Source organism: Miniopterus natalensis, chromosome 4, assembly GCF_054644295.1.
Source record: "Miniopterus natalensis isolate mMinNat1 chromosome 4, mMinNat1.hap1, whole genome shotgun sequence".
Lineage (NCBI taxonomy): Eukaryota > Metazoa > Chordata > Mammalia > Chiroptera > Miniopteridae > Miniopterus > Miniopterus natalensis.
The window spans coordinates 73136615-73154851 of record NC_142084.1 but is presented as its reverse complement, the minus strand read 5'-3'; the positions used below and the strand labels follow the sequence as shown (position 1 = coordinate 73154851).

Below are 18237 nucleotides of genomic sequence, written 5' to 3'. Positions count from 1 at the left end.
CCACCTCCACTGTTACCTCTAAAGCATCCCTGGCACAGGGTGTTTCTGCTGTTCCATACTGGATCCGGGTTCCACCCCTCACCCAGGCACTGTCCACCCCCTTTGCCTAACTCCGTCATTATAAGAGGGCTGCACGTCAGCCCTTATCTTCTACCTAGAATGCTTCTGTCAGAGAACCACGTGTACCAGTGCTGAAAGAGGGCTCTTAGAGAGTCTCATTCAAACTACTCACTTTGCAGATGAGAAAACCGAGGCCTGGCCAGGGACACCACTTTTCCAACAGCATTTAAATAGTCACGGTAGGGTCAGAACCAGGAGCAGCAGGCCACCTGAAGCTTTTTTGCCCCTTCCATGGAATCCCACAGCTGAAGACACAAAAATGAGTTTGACTGAAGTCTGGAGCCCTCCTGATCCCTTACTCTACCTTCCAAGATTCTACCTTTTATTTAAGGGGCTGGGATATCTAATCTATATTAACCCATTCAGCAAATATTCCTGAGAAACTCCCAACTCTGAGATACCACATTTGTCTCTGGAGATAGGTATAGAGTCCAGTCCCTGACCCCAGACCACTCACATTCTAGGGAGGCAGCCCTGCAGACACAGCCACATGCAAGCAAGCATACATATGCCGTGCCTATGAATGGGCCACAGGAAGCAAGGGGCTTCAGAGAAAGGGGCCTCATTCTGACTGGGGTGATCAGAGAAGCTGTGAACAGGAATTGCATTTTAGGTCTCAAATTTTGACAGGTAAAGAAAGGCTTTTCAAACCGAGGGACGAGTACATACAAAGTGGGAAAGGAGAGGTGAAGTTGAGAAGGCTGAGTAGCCTTAGGGGTTGATACAGAGAAGTTGTAGTATTACTCGTAATAGCTACCGCGTGTAAATACTTACCACTTACCAGGGATTCTTATGGAATCCTCACAACAAACTACAAACTATGAATTCATTATTTAACAAATATTTATTGAGTGCCTAGTATGTGCCAGGCAAGTTCTAGGTGTTGGGAACACATCCATGAACAAAACAAGACTTAGTCCCTCAGCCATGAACACAAGAGAATAGGTCCCTGCCCTCAGGAGTTTACATTCTGGGAATTGTCACCCCCGTTTTATAAGTAAAAAAACCCTGAGATCTAAGGAAGTTAAAGCACTGCTCAGGGTCACACAGATGATAAGTGTCAGAGCCTGTCTGTGCTCTCAAACCTCATGCTGCGCTGCCTTCCAGAAGCCCGGAATTGAGAGCTGGGAGCCTTCAGGGTCTAGACCTGGTAATGAGGGTCTCCTGCAGGGTATTGAGCAGAGGGTGGCAGAAACAACAGGGTGTTGCTTCCCTTAGGGCAGTCTTCCTCCGTTCCTCTTATAATCAGAGGTCAGCTACTCAGTTTTCCCCCCTACACACACACACACACACTCACACACACACACAGTCACACACACACTCACACACACACAGTCACTCACACACACACACTCACACACACACAGTCACTCACACACACACACTCACAGTCACACACACACTCACACACACACACTCACACACACACTCACAGTCACACACACACAGTCACACACACACTCACACACACACTCACAGTCACACACACACACACACACACTCACACACACTCACACACACACACACTCACACACACACTCACAGTCACACACACACACTCACACACACACACACTCACACACGTCTCTTTTGTTGCTGCCTGGGCAGAGCCAGGCCTGGGTTTGAGAGGATTAGTCTCAGTGCACCCTCAGGACCAGAGCCTCATGCAACACCTGGCACCCCGTTTAACTGTCCTTGGAAGCTCGGTTTTCCTCCTCGCTCAATTGCCAAAAGTTGAAAGTGAGCGTGGTAGAGAAAATGATAGTGTTAGACAGGTACTGGGTGAAATTAATAGCTATAAACTTGAAACAGGTCTCGGCTTTTCCCTGAAACTCAGTCCCTGGGAGGGACCTGGAAAAGCTGGCCTTGGAAATGTCTTGGGAGGAGGAGTGCCAGGGCTCGGCTCCCGTCTGCAGCCCTGGCAAGGGGAAGCCCTGCCCCGCACTGGGCTGCTGGTCAAGTCACCGAGCCTAGAAATCTAGCCTTTTGGCGGGGCTCGGGGGTTGGAACGAGGAGGCCTGGCTGGTAAAAAGACACTGGTGAATAAGAAGGGGTGCCAGGGAAGGTGGGAAATGCGGAGCAAAGGGGAAAGAAGGGAGCGGATAAAGGAGACCTGAAGGAGTAAGGACGGCGCGCCCGTAATAGAAGGAAAACGGGAGGGGGCGAGAGTTAGATGGGAACAGTGGGGGAAAGGAGACAAAAAGGTCCAGCAGGCACGGCCACTCGGCGGGTTTTGCTGGAAGTGAGAGCGGGGAGATAGGGCCCCCGGGACCCGGCCCCCGCCGCGGACGCAGAGGAGCCTGGAGTGCCGAGCAGTCCCAGCTGTCAGTCAGAAACAAAGGCCGAGGAGCGGCGAGGGCCAGGCTGCCGGCCTCGCCTGGGCCAATGAGCGGCGCCGGCTCGGATATCGCCCCGCCCCTTCCCCGCTCCGACCAATAACCGGCCCCGTCCCGCCCCGCCTGCCGCGGTTCTGCCCCGCCCAGGCCAATGAGCGGCGCCGGCCCCTCCCCAGCCCGCCCCCTGCGGCCCCGCCCGCCCGCCCGCGGCCCCGCCCGCCCGCCTGCCCGCCCGTGGCTCGGGGACCCCGCGCAGAGGCAGGCGCGCTGGGAGCTGGCGGGTGGCGAGCGGCGCGCGGGCGGCGCGGCCGAAGTTTCTCCGCCTGCCTCGTCCCGCGAGCCAGAGCCACCCCGCAGCTCTGGGAAAAGACAGACGGGAACAAACTGCAGAACACACTGAAAAATAATTCTCAAGCCAGCCCGAGGCACAGGGCGCAGGTAAGGCGCGGGGAACGAGGGGTCTCCTCCCTTCCTTAAGGGTCGCCTGCCGCGGAGGGCGCCCGGGCTCCGGGGACACCGCGCTCCCCGCGGCGTGCGGTGCGTCCGCGCGTCCGTCAGGCTTTGTCTGTCTGTGCCAGGTCCGTCTAGGTGTCTTTGTCTCTGCACGTAACTGTCAGGGTCTCCCCTCCACCAGGGAGGGTGCTGCTGGCTGGTCCCAGCCCAGGAGAAAGAATGGTACTTCCGTCCTTCTGTCTTCGTCTCTGTCTCTCCGCCCCGGCCCCAAACCTGATCTTAATAGACACGAGTGTTGGGTGACACTGGTGTCCGAGGCCAGAGGTGATCGTGAGACTGGAGGGGCCCTGGCCCCAGACGGAGGGTCTGACAGCTGAAGCCTGGCCACTGAACTTGGCCTGGAACTTGGGCGATGGGCTGTGTCCGCACTGGTGGCAGGGACACTGATGCAGTCAGAGGTTTGGAATATTTCACTGAAGGAGTATGTCACACGGGATAAGGTAGATAGAGAGGGGTGATGAACCCCAGGATTTAAGTGGGGGGTGATGAACCCCAGAATGTAAGTGGGCCCCTGGTACTGCAAGTCACCAGTATCAGTCCTGAACATGCACGCACACACCGCATGCACTTATTTCTCTCACCCACCACAGGCAGCCAGCCCCCCACTCTCCCCATGCCCACACACACACACACACACACACACACACACACACACACCCTTCCACATGTTTAAGGCACCAAAACAAGAGCCAGGTGATCTTTCTCTTTCCTGCTCCAAGTGGAAAGGATTGAACTGTGGAGCAAATGAGTGTTCTTCTCGCCCACGAGTGTGGCAGCCCTAGGAAAGTATCCCAGACTTGTTAGCTTCAGAGCCTTCAATTTCTTAGGAACAAGGAGTGCTTGGGGATCTGAGCATCTGAAGTTCCCAGATCCTTCCTCTTCCATTCCATCCACACTCTCCTCGGCTCTGGTCTTGGGTGCTGGCAAATGAGTGAGGAGGCACTGAATTCTGGAGAGCTCTTGGCAGGAGCTGTGCCAGATAAGGGGCTCCTGCTCTGCTGGAAGTGCAGCCTAATTATAATTGTGGGAGCAGAGGAGCCCAGCCACAGAGGGATGAGCTTTCTGCTTGGCAATTCTTGAGAGACCCTTGAGAACAGTCTGTGGGTGGGAGCAAGAGAATGTTTGTAACCTGAGCTTCCTGTAAGTTCAAAAACTATTTTCTGTGTGCTTGCTGGGGAAAATACAGGTGCTGGAAGAATGTATGTATATGTATGCATGTGAAAATGGGGATTAGAGACAGAGTTCGCAGGGGGAAGGGTGTCTGTGCTCCAGGGTGGAAAAGATCCAAGTCCGTGGGTGGAAGTCTGTGGGCAGAGGCATACACGCTAATCAGGCGTGGTGTCTGCACCTTGTATTTATCCAGCGCCTTTCTTCTGAGGCACTTTCTGCACATCACAGACGTTATCTCCTTTGTTATCTCCATTATCCTCACAACATAACTACCAGGTTGGCATGAAGCACGGCTCACTCTCTGTGTTTACCAGTGAAGAAACTGAGGCATGGGAGGGGCAGGGCCTTCCAGGAGGTCCACAGCTAGTGGGAGCAAAGTTAGACTTAGCAACTGGGAGTTCAAGTACAAGGCCTCAGCTGGATAGAGGAGAGTGGGGGACACTCACTCGGCTTGAGGTGAGAAGAAACTCAGGTGGAGAAAGAAGGGTGTCTCTCGAAGGTGTCTGTAGGAGAGCAAGAGGGAGGACGGGACGTTTGTTATTTAAATGGCAGCCTCTGCGTGCTTCACGAGGTAAAACCTGTTTCCACCATGCAGCTTGTGCTTGTGTGTGTGTCTGTGTGCCTCAGTAGACGTGTGGCAGGTGGCTGCCATCAAAGGTGCGCTGCTGTGCAGTGTGTGTGTAGGGCATGTGTCAGGGGAAGATTCGCCAGGCAGTTTTGAGAGGCCGTGTGTCTGCCTGTATGGGCCAAGAGGTGGATGGGCTTCAGCCATAAGAAAATGGCTTTCCAATTCCCCAAATTTATTTGTATGCCTTTCCACTTATTCAGTATTCATTTAATAAATATTCATTGGGTGCCAACGAAATGCAAGGCTCTGGGCCAGGCAGTGAGGCTTCAAAGAGGAGTAAAGTAATGATGGCAAACCTGTCATTAAGCAACTTAGAGACAAGCGTAATGGGTAATAGTTCACAACATCTAATAACATCCACTACGTGCACTGTGTGCCCAGTATTTTTTATTCATTATCTCATTTAATTCTCAGTGCAGCCCTGCAGGGTATGTATGATGATCGGAGGAGGAGACCTACAGAGCGCATCTGGGATGGCAAATGGAGGAGGGAGTGAGGATTTGAACTCCGCTCAGCCCCTGGCTCCTGCTTCCTTTGAACATAGAAATACGTGTTTCTTCCCTGTAAAACGTTCTTGCCCGGTCCTTCCACCTAGCTAGCTCCTGCTTGCACTTCTGGTTTTAACCATGAGGATCACCTCCTCCAAGAAACTGTCCCCTCTCCTTTCGTTAAGCCTAGGTCACGGGCCTTCCTCGGTTCCTGCCATCATTCCATGCTCTCCCTTTACTCACTGGCTCCTGAAGAGCCAGCAACATTCTTAGAGGCAGAGATTGTGTCATGAATTCCCAGAGGAAAGTACAGTGTCTGGCTACTCTGTGTAGGCCCTTAGTAAATGCTTGTTTAATAAAGTGATGGGAAAGAAAAGAGCTGTCAGAGACCCTTGGCAGGGAGCATTTTTCCCAGCAGCAGATTTGTGCAGGGGGCACACTTTGCTGGCGTGGCCTCTGGTATTCATGCCTCTGCTTTGGGCCAGTTCCTTCAGAGGCTCTGCCTAGACAGGGCTTCTCCATCCCAGGTCCTGCCTCCAACAGTTCGGGAGCCTTAAGGAAAACCTAGCCCCCCCTACACACATACCTTCTCTATCTGCCAACCCACTCAATCTCCAGCTCACTCAGCGGACAAGTACAATTATAAAATGGGAGATGCTAGGTGTGATCTAGACTTGGAACCCCAGGGGCAGTGGCTCCAGGGCAATGATGAGGTGTTGCTGGGACTTTGCCAACAAAGAAGTGTCCAACGGCCTGGGGAATCTTTAGGAGCTTTATGTGGTTGGTCTTTGAGTTTGATTTTGAATGGATCTTTGTGTTGCTGCAGTTGGAAAGCCACTGATCTAAATTGGATACTCTTACTCTGCTGCTGGGAGTGTGAATTGCTACCATGTTTGGGGAGGTAATCTGGCCATGATTTGCCCAAGGTCACATGGTCACAGTCTGGTGACTCCCTTCCCGTGCTCTTTGGATCACCCCCTTATTTCTCATATCAGGGTTGCCACATGCCTTCTTAGGGACTGTGATGATTTTAGTTTTTCTTTCAAAGATCATCACTCAAGTTTGAAAAACTCTGCATTTCACTGTTTGTTAAAGGTCTTATCTATGCAAAGTGCCAGGCTGATGGGAGATTTTTTAAAATGGCTAAATAATGGTTTAAGATGACATTTTGTGACGAGAATTGGGAAGGGGAAGCAGCACACATGAATCAATGACAAGGACATTGACACTTGGACTGTGCTAACTTTGAACACAGCAGCTGCTCAGCATGAGGAAGGTGAAGATGTCAGGAAGAAGGTGGTCAAGGACTCAACCTCAAGAAGGTATAAGAGCGTAGACATAACTGCAGCCAGGTCACAGGTCCAGGATGCAAGCTGAGAGCTGAGGGGACAGGGCTTTGCCTTCTAGAGGGGAACCCTGGGGGTAACCTGTTACCTCCTCCCCTCCCCCCCAACCAGTCACCCTGCCCAGAAGAGCTGGGAATGATGGGCGGGAGGGCTCACCTCTTACAACTGCCTCCAGCCAACGAGTGTGCAGACTGGCCTTGGACCCCCTCCTCCAAGGACCGAGAGCAGTGCGTGGGGACGTGTCACGCCGAGCATGGCTGAGTCGGGCTTCGGGCGAGCTGCCGTTTGGCACAGCTGCCTCTCTATCTGTGATCTCCATCCTGCTTCTCTCACTCTCTTGCTTCCTGCCAGACATCGACTTCCACCAGACGGCGACCACCATTCCTAGGCTTCCTGTAATAATGATTTTAATAGCCCTTTTTATCTGTCCAGGACTTTACACCTTAAAAGGGACATTATTATTACCAACTCTGTGGGAAGATTTCTTCTACAATTTGACAGATGAGAAAACTGAGGGAGCCCGTTAGAGGTCAAAGAGTTTACCCAAGGTTTTTAGTGGAACGCTGGGGTTTGAACCCAGCCATCCTGGCCCCCAGTCCTGGGCGATAGCCACCCACCATCAGGCCTCACTAATTGAACAGATTTAGGGTCACGGCATTGTTGACAAGTGTTTAATGTCTAGGAAAAGGAAGATATTTTTAAAATCATAAGAACTCAGTTACTTTCGTAATTATTGTAATCCAAGTGTGATGAGAGTCAGAGTTTTCCTCACTTTTTCTCTGCCCGCCCTCTCCCTAAGTACTTGTTATGCACTTATGTTAAGTCAATAAACAATAAACTAGGGAGTATTGAGCATAAAGGAATGTCTACTTGAGACTTACTTTAAGAAATGAACTTTACCTATATCGGTTCTTTCTTTATAGCTAGTAAATTCATAAGGTTTGGTTCCCTCCACGTTGAAATTATAGCAAATTTTGCCTTTATAGAATCTGAATTAATGGCATTCCATTGGAATACCAGACTTGATTCCATTATCTGTTTCAGTGTTTCCACTTTGTCCATGGGCATTAAATAAATTCAAAACTAAAATGGGCCAGCAGCCTCTGCCCTGGCAATGTGAGCAGCGTGTGGAAACCAGGCTCAGGGGGTGATCACACATGGAGGCTGCCTCCAACGGGGAGAAATTTAGGGGAGATTCAGCTGGAGCGTGGATAGGGAAGAGGGTGTAGTGGGTTTGGAGGGAGATAGAAGAGACAGAGGACAAGCTGTATGAGTGTGTGTGTGCGGACGTGTGCGCTCACTAACACCTAATGCTAATTGTTCTTCTAATCAAGCCAGCAGAGGTGATTTTTCTTACTTAGTGACAGACCAAATTGGTGTTTGAACAGATGATGTGAGTTATATCCAGTACCTGGAACAAAGGCAGTAAAGAGCTACCCTACCCAGATCACCCATAGATTTGCTTCCATGTCAGTGAATTACTGCGGGAGATGTGTGCCTTCAGGATGGCAGCCAGCAGACACACACACACACACACACACACATTCAGTCATCCAGTCTTGTCATCTCTCCCTCTGAGACATGCTCTCCTATGGTACCCACACTCACCACCTCACCCCACAACAGGAATCCTCAGAGACTCCAGATGGTGGGACCTGGCAGACCCACACTTGGGTCTCCCTGGGTGACTTCTCTGTGGCATGACCCCTCCCTGACACCCCAGAACCTCAATTTCTGCCATGCCCAGAGCACCCAGTCTGATTGCCATCAGCCCTTTAGAGCTGCCACTGCCCCCAGGCCAAAGCATCCTCCGGAAGAGTTCAAGGTCTAGGTGAAACTCCCAGCCCAGGGGATGTACAAGGAAACTGCCCCTCAAGGGTGTCAAAAGTGGAGCTAAGATCTTGGTGGGGTGGGTATTGCTCTGGAAATCCATTGCCGTCTAAAGACAAACCCAGCCCCATGCATGAATATAACCTTGTGCACAGACTGTGGGTGGCTGAGGCAGTGCCTGCCAGGCCCCAGGGCAGGGCTATGCACCGGGCTGGCCTGCCGGCTCCGGGGCATCTGCACTCTCCTTGCTGTGGCAAAGCCATTTGCTGCTCAGTCAGCCTCCTCCTGGCACCCTGGGCTGCTAAATTGGTCTCAGCTTGCTGTACTTCCACCCACCACCTCAGTCATTATTCACTGGCAGCGCTCAGAGAGTGGGTGTAAAGCAGCCGAACATTATATTCCTGCTGAAAAGAGAGAGAATTGAGTCTAGGCAGGCAAGGAAAGGAGAGAGGGAAGGAGCTAAGAGGAAGCGAAGGAGGCAGGGAAACAAAGCTTGGGTTCGCCAGCACCTTTTCCCCATGACCCCAGTAACACTGGAGGGTGGAAAGGGTGGTGAGCAGTGGGTGTGTGGGTCCCGGCTTAGCAGGAGGAGAGGCAAGGGTTCTAGGGTAAGAGGGGTACACTCACTACTGAGGGGCAGCACTTGCCTGGTCTGTGGGGGAAGAAAGGACATCAGCTGTGGGGAGAGAAAGACCTCACCCTCCATTAGCTCCCTGTTCCTTAAATTCTACAATAGTTGCTGTCACGCACCAGTGAGCATCTGTTCCCATGTCTTATTAATTCTCATCGCTCTTCTTCCTCCCTGCCTAGACTATAAACCCTTGAAAGAGAAAGTGTGTCATGCCTCAGGTGTGTAGCACCAGGCCCTGGACACAGTCAGGGCTCAGCCCCAAATGGATGAGACTGATGGTGGTGAGGCCTGCTGTGGCCCTTCCTACCCAGCCACCAGATCTCCCTGTACTTCCCAACGGCCACAGGGTCTGGGAACAGAGGCAGCCAAGAGTAGAAGGAATGACAAGGGAGCTTCAGGGCTTGGTCTCTCATCTCAGAGAGGAAACTACAGGGAGGGAAAGGGTTACAGACCTGCCAGGGAAGCAGACACCTAGAGCCTCCCGTCCGGGTGCCCTCCAGCCGTGAGGCATGATGTGATGCTCCTCAATGGCTCATCCACTGCCCTGCCCGCCTGGCATTACACTGGGGCTGGCAGGAAGTGGTAAAGAGTGGTTCTCAGGTCAGAGACAGCATCAGGCAAGGGCAGAGTGACCTTGGCAGGAGGTTCTCTGAGTCACTGATAACATTTGTTTGGTCTCCCAGGGAGAGGGTGGAAGGTGAACAGAGCAACAACCCAAGCTAGCTTGGAACCTGGTGGGCCCCCAACCCTTTTTCTTCCCTCCCACTCTCTTCTCTAGTAAGACAATGGGAAAACCCGAGGACAAAAGCCGCCACATTGCTAGGGAGGCAAGGACACTGGGGAACCACACTCTGAATGTCAGGGGTCAGAAGTCTGGGGAGTGAGCCCTGGAGCTGCTCTTGACCTTCTGCTAGTGGCTAAGAGGCAGCTGTCTGAGTGTCTGGAGGAGGCCTGTGCGGTCTGCCCATCACCTCAGCAGTGAGGCCAGAGGCGCCTGGGCTTCAGGACACTTGAAGCACTCAGGACCCTCCCTTATGTATTGCAGCCTTCAGACTCCCTTCTGCTCCTCCCAGGAAGGGCATCTCAGCAGTGCTCGAGGAGGAGGGAAGGATTAGACTGGGCTCACATCTTGGGGAGACAGCCTCCCCCTCCTTGCTGATCAAATTCCCCCAGCCCCTACTCTCAGCGGCGCCAGCAGACAAACCACACTGCAGGCAGGTGGGGAAAAAGAGAGCCCTAGGCAGCCCCAGCCTCCACCTGCACTGTAAAGGGAGCTGCGCTGAAAGCCAGGAGGGCTTCCAGCTGCCTTCCTCCTCCCCGGCTGGGCCTGCAGCTCCCCCTGCTTGAAGGCTCTGCACCAGCTGGGGGGCGCCTGGGGGCAGGATGCTAGGCTTTTCCTGACGCGACATTTCCTCATCGACCTGGAAGACTGGAGCACTAGGCCTTCAGCTTCCCCAGGCCTCCTCACAGCACCAGGGCCATCTGTTGACTTTGAAACTTGCTATTGACAATGGAGTTACTTCTATGCTAGAGTTCTAGCAGAACCTCCAAGCCCAGGATTCCAGGATGTATCTGGAAACTAAAGCTCCTGTATTGAAGAAATGACCAGTACTCTGCATAGAAACACAGAATCTCAGGGTTGAAGGGCTGTTTAAGTCTCATTGTATCTGCCCCAGTCCACCCTCTCCCCAACAAAAACTTCTCCCCCAAATTGTTGTCTCTTCTCTACTTACTTCCAAGAACTGCTGTTTTGGACCCAAGAACACAGTTCTTTCTATTTTAATTCCATTCCTTTAAAGTCATAGAATGTTATATTCATGTCAAGCTCTCTGCCAGCTCCCAGGGAGGAGACCCTTCCACAAGGCATAGCTGGCCTGGAAATGGGGGAGGAGACAGATACATTAAAAATATATCACTATATAAACATGTAGAATTTAAGTAGGGCCCTATGGGCTGGGTGTGATTTTAAGAGATGGAGGGAGAGGGTGGCAAAGATGGGGACAAGAGGCAGGAAAACAAAGGCAAGATGAGTTAAACTGAGGAGCACTCTGCCTTCCCAGCTTGGGGTTTGTGTGCTATTTGGTGGCAGCAGGGAGCCCTGGTAGTAATAAGAGGACTGGCATGTAGCAGACCTGGGTTTTAGGAGGTTCATCTAGCAATGGAGTATAGAATGGAGGTGAGGGTGGAACACTTTCTAGATATAACATTATTTATTAGAACGCTTTTCTCTCCTCCCTGCCTGCAAGTTGATAGCACATGTTCCTAGAGATCTCATGCAGCCTGGAAACGTGGGGGAGCCAGGGTTCAAGGAGAGGGGAGTTCCTAGTCCAAGATCAAAGGTCAGGGTTAATGTGCTGTGTGGAGGAATTATTTATAACAGGAGACATGGCTAGCACCTTGCTTTGGACTGCTTTGGCCCTGGAACGAATCACAGCAGGCTTTCTTTCCTTTTTTTTTTTTTTTTTATGGGTGAAAACAGAGGTCAGACTGGAGGGCCTTGTTCAGGGTCCCAAGGCTGGTTAGTGGCAGAACCAGGGCTGTGTTCCCACTTCAGGACATTTTCCTCTCAGCCACTGGTAATTGTGAACAAGGACTGCAGGACCAGTAGAATTAATCAGACCCTCAACCTGGAGTGTTCAGCAGGTGTGCCCCATGGGACACACGAGAATGTATCGATAGTGGGCACTCTCAGTCTCTGTGGATCCCCCCCCCCCCCAGGTCAAGGGATGCCCTGGATGTCAGTAACAGCTAATGCCCATCACCTCCGTTTTATTCTCCTATCTTCTTTCTTGTTCCCTGGCTGCTTCAGACATTTTATTTCCCTCTGTTCCTCTGCCGTTTCTTTTATTCTGAGGGTTCTGAGAAGTTCCCAGCTAATGTGACAATGAAGCTTTACTATCCGTTGCAGCTGCTACCAGTTGGCACCTTTCAAAAATGAAAAACCAGTTCTCTGCCTCTGTCTCATATAAGCTGCGTCTAAACCAAATCCAAACAAAATGCAAAGGTCGTGGGTGCCAATCAGCCGTGCTAACCGCCCAGGGCGGTGATGCCACATGGAGAGAGCCTCCCAGACAGGAGGCAGGTCTCATCAAGCAGGGACCTCCTTTACTCTCAGAGGAACAGGGTGCCAGGGAGTCCCCTGCCCACAGCTCTGAAGCTCTCAGAACACCATTCCCCATCTTATTCTGGAAGGCTCCTCAGCCTGGCGCCTGCCGAGAGCTTCCTTCTTGCTTGCTAACAACCTGCACAGTCAAGAGAAGGCAACCCCAGGGCAGTGTCCTGTGAAGTCTCTAGTGAAGTGACACCTGGAGACAGCACCTTCTTCCAGAAATAATTCAGCTCCTGCCATGTCAGTCCTCACCTGGATGGCAACCACAGCCCTGGCAGAGAGAGCAGGCAAGTCCGAAAGGTGAGGCATGGGCTTTTTCATGCTTGTCGATCCCATGAAACAAGTGTGGGCAAGTTTGGGAGCGGACAGCAGAAAGAATCAGAGACCAGTATTTGGATCCCAGCTATCCGTGCTATCTGTTAGCTGTGTGGCTTTGGGCAAGTCACTTAGCCTCTCTGAGCCTCATTTTTCTCATCTGTAACATGTATTGTGTCCCATATAGAAGTTTTATGAAAATTCCATGGGCTAGTATAAGTAAAAGAATGTGAAACATAGTAGGAGCTCCATTTGCGTTAGCTTCAGCCCCTTCCCAACAGCTCCAGTGGAAGGAAACCAGGCATAAGAGTAAGTTCTCTATTCTGGAAGGTCCTGAGCTCGTTGTCCAGGCACATGTCCAGGGGTCAGGGAGGGACAACTTTGGAGCCAGGCAGTGTTCTCTGTGACAGCTACCTTCTTATCTGCTTACTCTGCAAACAGAGACCATTGTAACTGAAAACAATACAAGAGGGAACCCCTCCACCTTTGCCACTGTGGGTGTCCATCCACACTGTCAATCTGACTAAATTTTGACTTGTGATACTGTGCAGAATCGGTGAGTGAGACATCACTGAATGTCCTAGGTCGAGACTCAGCGCTGAAACTGGATCTCTTGCTCACTTTGGCTCATGTCACGTGTGTGAGGGAGAGAAAGGAGGTGAGAGGCGGGCTGGGAGGCCAGGGCTCAGCTGAGGGTTCCCTCCACCTCAGGGAGGACCCCAACTTCCACTCCAGCACTTGTGTGGAACAGAGTTTAGAGAGGACGGTTTCTCCCCAGGGTGAAGGGCTGGATAGAAGGGGCGTACGCCGTGTCTCTGTCTTCCTTCCTCCTGCCTCTTGCTTCAAAGCCAATGTCTTTCCCATCTGGATCATTTTCTGGATTATGTAGCACGTAAGGTCAGGAAAGGGGGAGAAAGAAAAACAAATAAAGTGAAACTTCTCTGTGCATTCAGTTTAGGGGGGATGCACAGATGTGAGCGGGCCCAGGTCCGGCTGCATCACACAGGAGAATGCAAGCGACCGAAGTCGAAGTCTGCACTGGAAAATTAGATGATTTATTCCGCCTAACTGGCACTCAGCAGACAGGGGCAGGAGCCGGGGTGGACCAAGGAGAAGCCGCTCCCGTTTGACACATGCTCCCCAACAGGGATCCTCCCCGTGAAACAAGCAGGGTGGTGCTGAACACACCTTCCACCTGCCCTCTCCTCTTCCTCTGGATTCTTTTTTTTAAGTAGAGGAAACTTCTTCACTTTAAAAGTGAGGCCCCGAGAGTGGAAGTGATTTTCTCTAGGGCACATAGCACACGGCCCTTAGGTTTTTGATCCAATGAGTCCAGCAATTTCTCCATCCTAGCGTGTTGGCCTAGAGGCCAGCCCAGTGGCAACAGCCTCTATTCTAGGACCAGGAGGCTTTGAAGAGATCTCAAAGAGCTGCCCAGGGACAAAGAAGTCATGGGACTTGCCTGGGGCAGTCTCTGCCCCTGACCCTTAAATCAAGGGGAGGTGGGAACCCCTCGCCTGCCCACCTCCCACCTGCAGGACTGAGACAGGGTTTGAAGGACTGGCCTCTGTACAGTCCCTGGGACAGTCTCTATGACTGAGAAGCTGACAGAGACGTGGAACTTGTTAAAGAACCACAGGCCTGCTGAACATGTCTCTGCCCAGTAGGTCCCTCGGGAGATGCGTCCAGGATGGGGAGACAGGGCGAAGAGTTGGCAGCACAGACCCTCTCCGCACACCTATTCCACCAGCAGCTGAGGATTGTGCTCTGTTACCTAAACCCGAGCAACTGAGCAACAGGGACAGGGAGGCACGGGTGTTTCTGGGAGCAGTCAGCTGCAGATCTGTCTCAGCACAGTGCTGCTCCCTGCCTCGCCCAGACCTGCGCTGGCTGCACAGCGCTTCTGAGGCAGCCAGGATGGCAGTCTGCAGGGGCACAGGGGCGGAGGACCCCAGGAATCAGCCACTTCCCTGAAGACCAGAAAGGTCTTATAGAACTCAGCCTTTGCAAGCAAATGTTTCCACATTGAGTCACAGAAGGGCGCCGACAGAAGGTAGAGTCTGGCTTCTAAGAGTGGTTGGTGACTATGAGAATTTCTTTTGCCAGAAAACCACAGCGTGTTCTGTGTGTACCATCCCCTGTGCAAGACTGAGCCTCGCGCAGGGCAAACCAGCCCCGAGCTGCCTCAAATTCACTCTTCCTGCCCAAGCCCCTGAGCTGAGATGACACCCCGGAGCCCACCACCCTGTCCTCTCCTTGCCCCTCCCTGGACTCCGGTAAAAGGACCCCACAGGTGCTCCTTCAAGGAAGTAGTGAAAATGTGGGCTGACAGTGGAGGCCAGGGACAGGGCTGCAGCCCAAGAAGACAGCAGGGCTGAGAGCCACAGAAATGCCTCCAGGAAGCCCTGGGGCTGGGCTGCTGTTAGCCCCCTGCGAGCCTGTGACTGGAGCACAAAACACCTCAGGGGAAGGAGATGCTATTGCTGAACACACCCCAGCCTCTACCCTGTGCTTCACCAAGACCAGAGGCTGGAACTGCTTCCCCCTGCACAGCTAGTTTCTGACTGTCTGCTCTTCCCCTTGAGCGTCCAGAGTTCTGCCTGGCAGGCTCTGTGCCAGGACCCAGGGACACCGGGTGTCCTCAGGGGTGTTACTATCCTCGGTTAGATCAGTGATTTCTAAGCACTTTAAGAGCAATTCTTTTAAACAGTTGATAGATGATTACTCATCTTTTAAAAAATCTAATCTCTAAAGGTCCCAAATGGAAATGTCCCCAGTTCCTTAGACAGTGAAACAAAAACAGTAGAGCCCAGGGATCTGCAAAGTTGGAGAAAAGTCTATCAGGAGTTTGAGCCTAGCCTTAGAGCCCAGCAATGTCTCGAGTCACCAAATCCCATGTTTAAAAACAACAACAAACTAGCTGCCATTTATTAAGCTCCTAATTATATCTTTGTGCCTTTACAAGTAAAATTTCACTCAATAAGTACAGAAGTCCTGTGAGGTAGGTACTGCTGTTAGCACCAGCCTGCAGAAGGAAGTAGAAGCTTAGAGAGGCTGTGGCAAGGCCCAAGACTAGGGGTGACCCCGCAGCACAGGGGGTGATGAAGGAGGGGCTGGGCCATAGGGCAGTGTTGGGGTGAGGTCTGGAGGAACTGCAGGCCTGGGGGGAGGTGGGTGGACAAGGGGGCCTGGGGATCATCACCAGTGGTGAGGTCTGTGCTAGAGGTAAAGAGCTAGAGTGCTGTTGACCACACTCAGGTTCAACGCCTGAGGCCTCATGTGCTGCGTCTGTCAGGTGGGGGTAACAGTGGTGCCTCCCTCTCAGGGTACAGCTAGCACCACGTCATGTGTACATAGTGCTTAGTCCAATACCTAAGGAAACACTCAGCATTGAGAGCTGAAGAGAGAGTTCTTCCCCCTGCTTGACATCACTGGCCTCTGCTATCCAGCTCGGGCACCCTCCTCTGGCCAGAGGAGATGAGAGGGGACAGCAGCTATCGCCCACAGCCTTTCCTGGGCAGCGGTGACCCCACTCCTGAGCCGTAGGAGGCTGGTGATCAGCCTTTTCAGAGGAGGCTTCTGACAGGTTCCAGGTCCTGGTTCTTCTGGGAGACAGAGACTTAAGAATCCCCAGCTGTGCGGGGCAGGGAGGGAGGCAGCGGGAAGGAAGCCTCGCTCAGTGATCTGCCAACACAGCTTCACTCCCTCTTCTCTTGGAGAAAAGAGCTGCGAGGCTGAGAGGGAGCTGGAGGAGGCAGGACTAAGCCCTGGGAGCAGGGAGAGGTGAGAGCTGAACAGACACTACAGTCCAGCTCCCCACTACCCGAGAGACCTCACCAGGAACAGCTCAGTGAAGGAGACCCCCACATCTGGGACCCCTGCTGAAGCCACCCCGCCAGCCCCATCCCAAAGGTTACACCATTTTGCCAAGTCTGGAGGCTGAATCAAAAACCAGGCAAGCTCAGGAACACTTTTTAGAGCCAGGAGGGAAAGGAGAGAAAGGGAGGGAGGGAGAGAGGGAGAGCAAAAGGGAAGGTGGGTGAGTTTATAGATTTAGCTTCCAGCCTTCCTCTCCTTACTGTCTTAGTCACCTCAGGCTGCTGCTATAACAAAATACCATAGATGGGGTGGCTGAAACAATAACCATTCATTTCTCACAGTGCTGGGGGCTGAAAGTCTAAGATCAAGGTGCTGGCAGATTTGGCGCCTCCTGAGAGCCCACTCCCTGATCTGCAGAGGGCCGCCTTCCTGCCGTGTCCTCATGGTGGTCTCCTCCTCTTATCTTATAAAGGCACTAATTCCATCATGGGCTCCCTCAGGGAGGGCTTCATCTAAGCCTCATCACCCCCCAAAGGCTCCACCTCCAAATACCATCCCTTTTGGGTTAGGGCTTCGACATATGAATCTGGGGGAGTCCTTTTCAGATATGTGTATTAGAAGTTCCTCCTTCCACTCTCTGATTTGCCGTTTAATTTCAATGGAGACCTCCGAGGAAGAGAAATTCTTAATTTGTCAGTATTTTTTCTTTATGGTTAGTGTTTTTTATGCCCTGGTTAAGAAGTTGTTCTGCTATGTTTCCTTCTAGGAGCTTTAGTGTTTTACCTTTCATATTTATGTCTACAGGTCATCTGGAATTGTTTTTATGTCGTGTGAAACAGGAGTCAAAATCTACTTTTTTTATAAATAGATACCAGTTGACCAGCAGTGAATAAAAATAACTTTATTTTCCCACTGCTCTGCACTGTCCCCTTTGTCATAATGCAAGTGATGGGACTGTTTCTGGACTCTGTTCTGTTCCAGTGGTCAGTTTCTCTAGCTTTATGTCAATACCACGTTGTCATAATTACTCTTACTCCATGGGTCTTGAAATCTGGTAACACGCACCTTCCATCTTTGTTCTTTTGAAGATAGCCTTGGTTATTCTCGCCCCTTTGCATTTTAATATACAGGGTGTCTGGCCAAAAATCTATACACACTTTAATAACTGATAGCTCAGTTTTGAAAATGAAATGTATTTTAATAAACACTGACTTTATAATTATTCAAGAGCGTGTATACATTTTGGGGGGGACACCCTATATAAGCTGCTGGGATTCTGATTGGGACTGTATTGACCCCATAGATTGATTTGGAGAGAATGAACATCTTTAGAATATCAAGTCTTCCGAATCCATGAACCTGACATATGTCTGCCTTTGTTTAGATTTTCTTTAATTTATCATAACAATACTTTACAGTTTGTAGTGTAGAGATCATATACAATGTCAGTTGTTCCCATATACATTTTCTAAATGATATGTTTTTTTGTTTTTTTATTTACTTGTTGCTAGTACATAGAAGTGCAATTTTTTTTGCACACTGACCTTGACTCCAGACACTTTGCTAAATTTATTGTGAGGATTAAATGAGGTAATGAATAAACCCCAGGCATATTGCAAGGGGCTCACTAACTCTTGTCTGTGTGCAAAAGAACTGAGGCAGGACAGGGACTTGGTACCAAAGGTGCAGTTAGTGAAAGAGACCATCAGGATGGAAAGGTCCGTGAGCCCTTGAGGCAGGATTTGCCTGGCCAGTTAAAGGAGGGAGAATCCCTATGGAGAGAAACAACACAAGAAAACTACCTTGGATGGACCTTGAAGGAGGTTGAAGAGACCTGAGTGGATTGTAGTGATGGCACTGAACTTTACAGTTTGTAAAGCCCTATCACACCTACTCTGTCATTGATCCTCACAGCACAACCATGAGGTCACA

The 18237-nt window shown here is 51.4% G+C and overlaps 1 protein-coding gene across 1 annotated transcript in view; it reads left to right on the top strand.

The window, feature by feature from the left end:
• Positions 1 to 2721: 2721 nt before the first annotated feature.
• Positions 2722 to 18237, top strand: part of LZTS1 (leucine zipper tumor suppressor 1) — a 44980-nt gene continuing 29464 nt past the window's right edge. The window contains exon 1 of the mRNA XM_016210883.2: positions 2722 to 2894. The gene's annotated coding sequence lies outside the window, so the exon portion shown is untranslated. The remainder of the gene's footprint in view (positions 2895 to 18237) is intronic.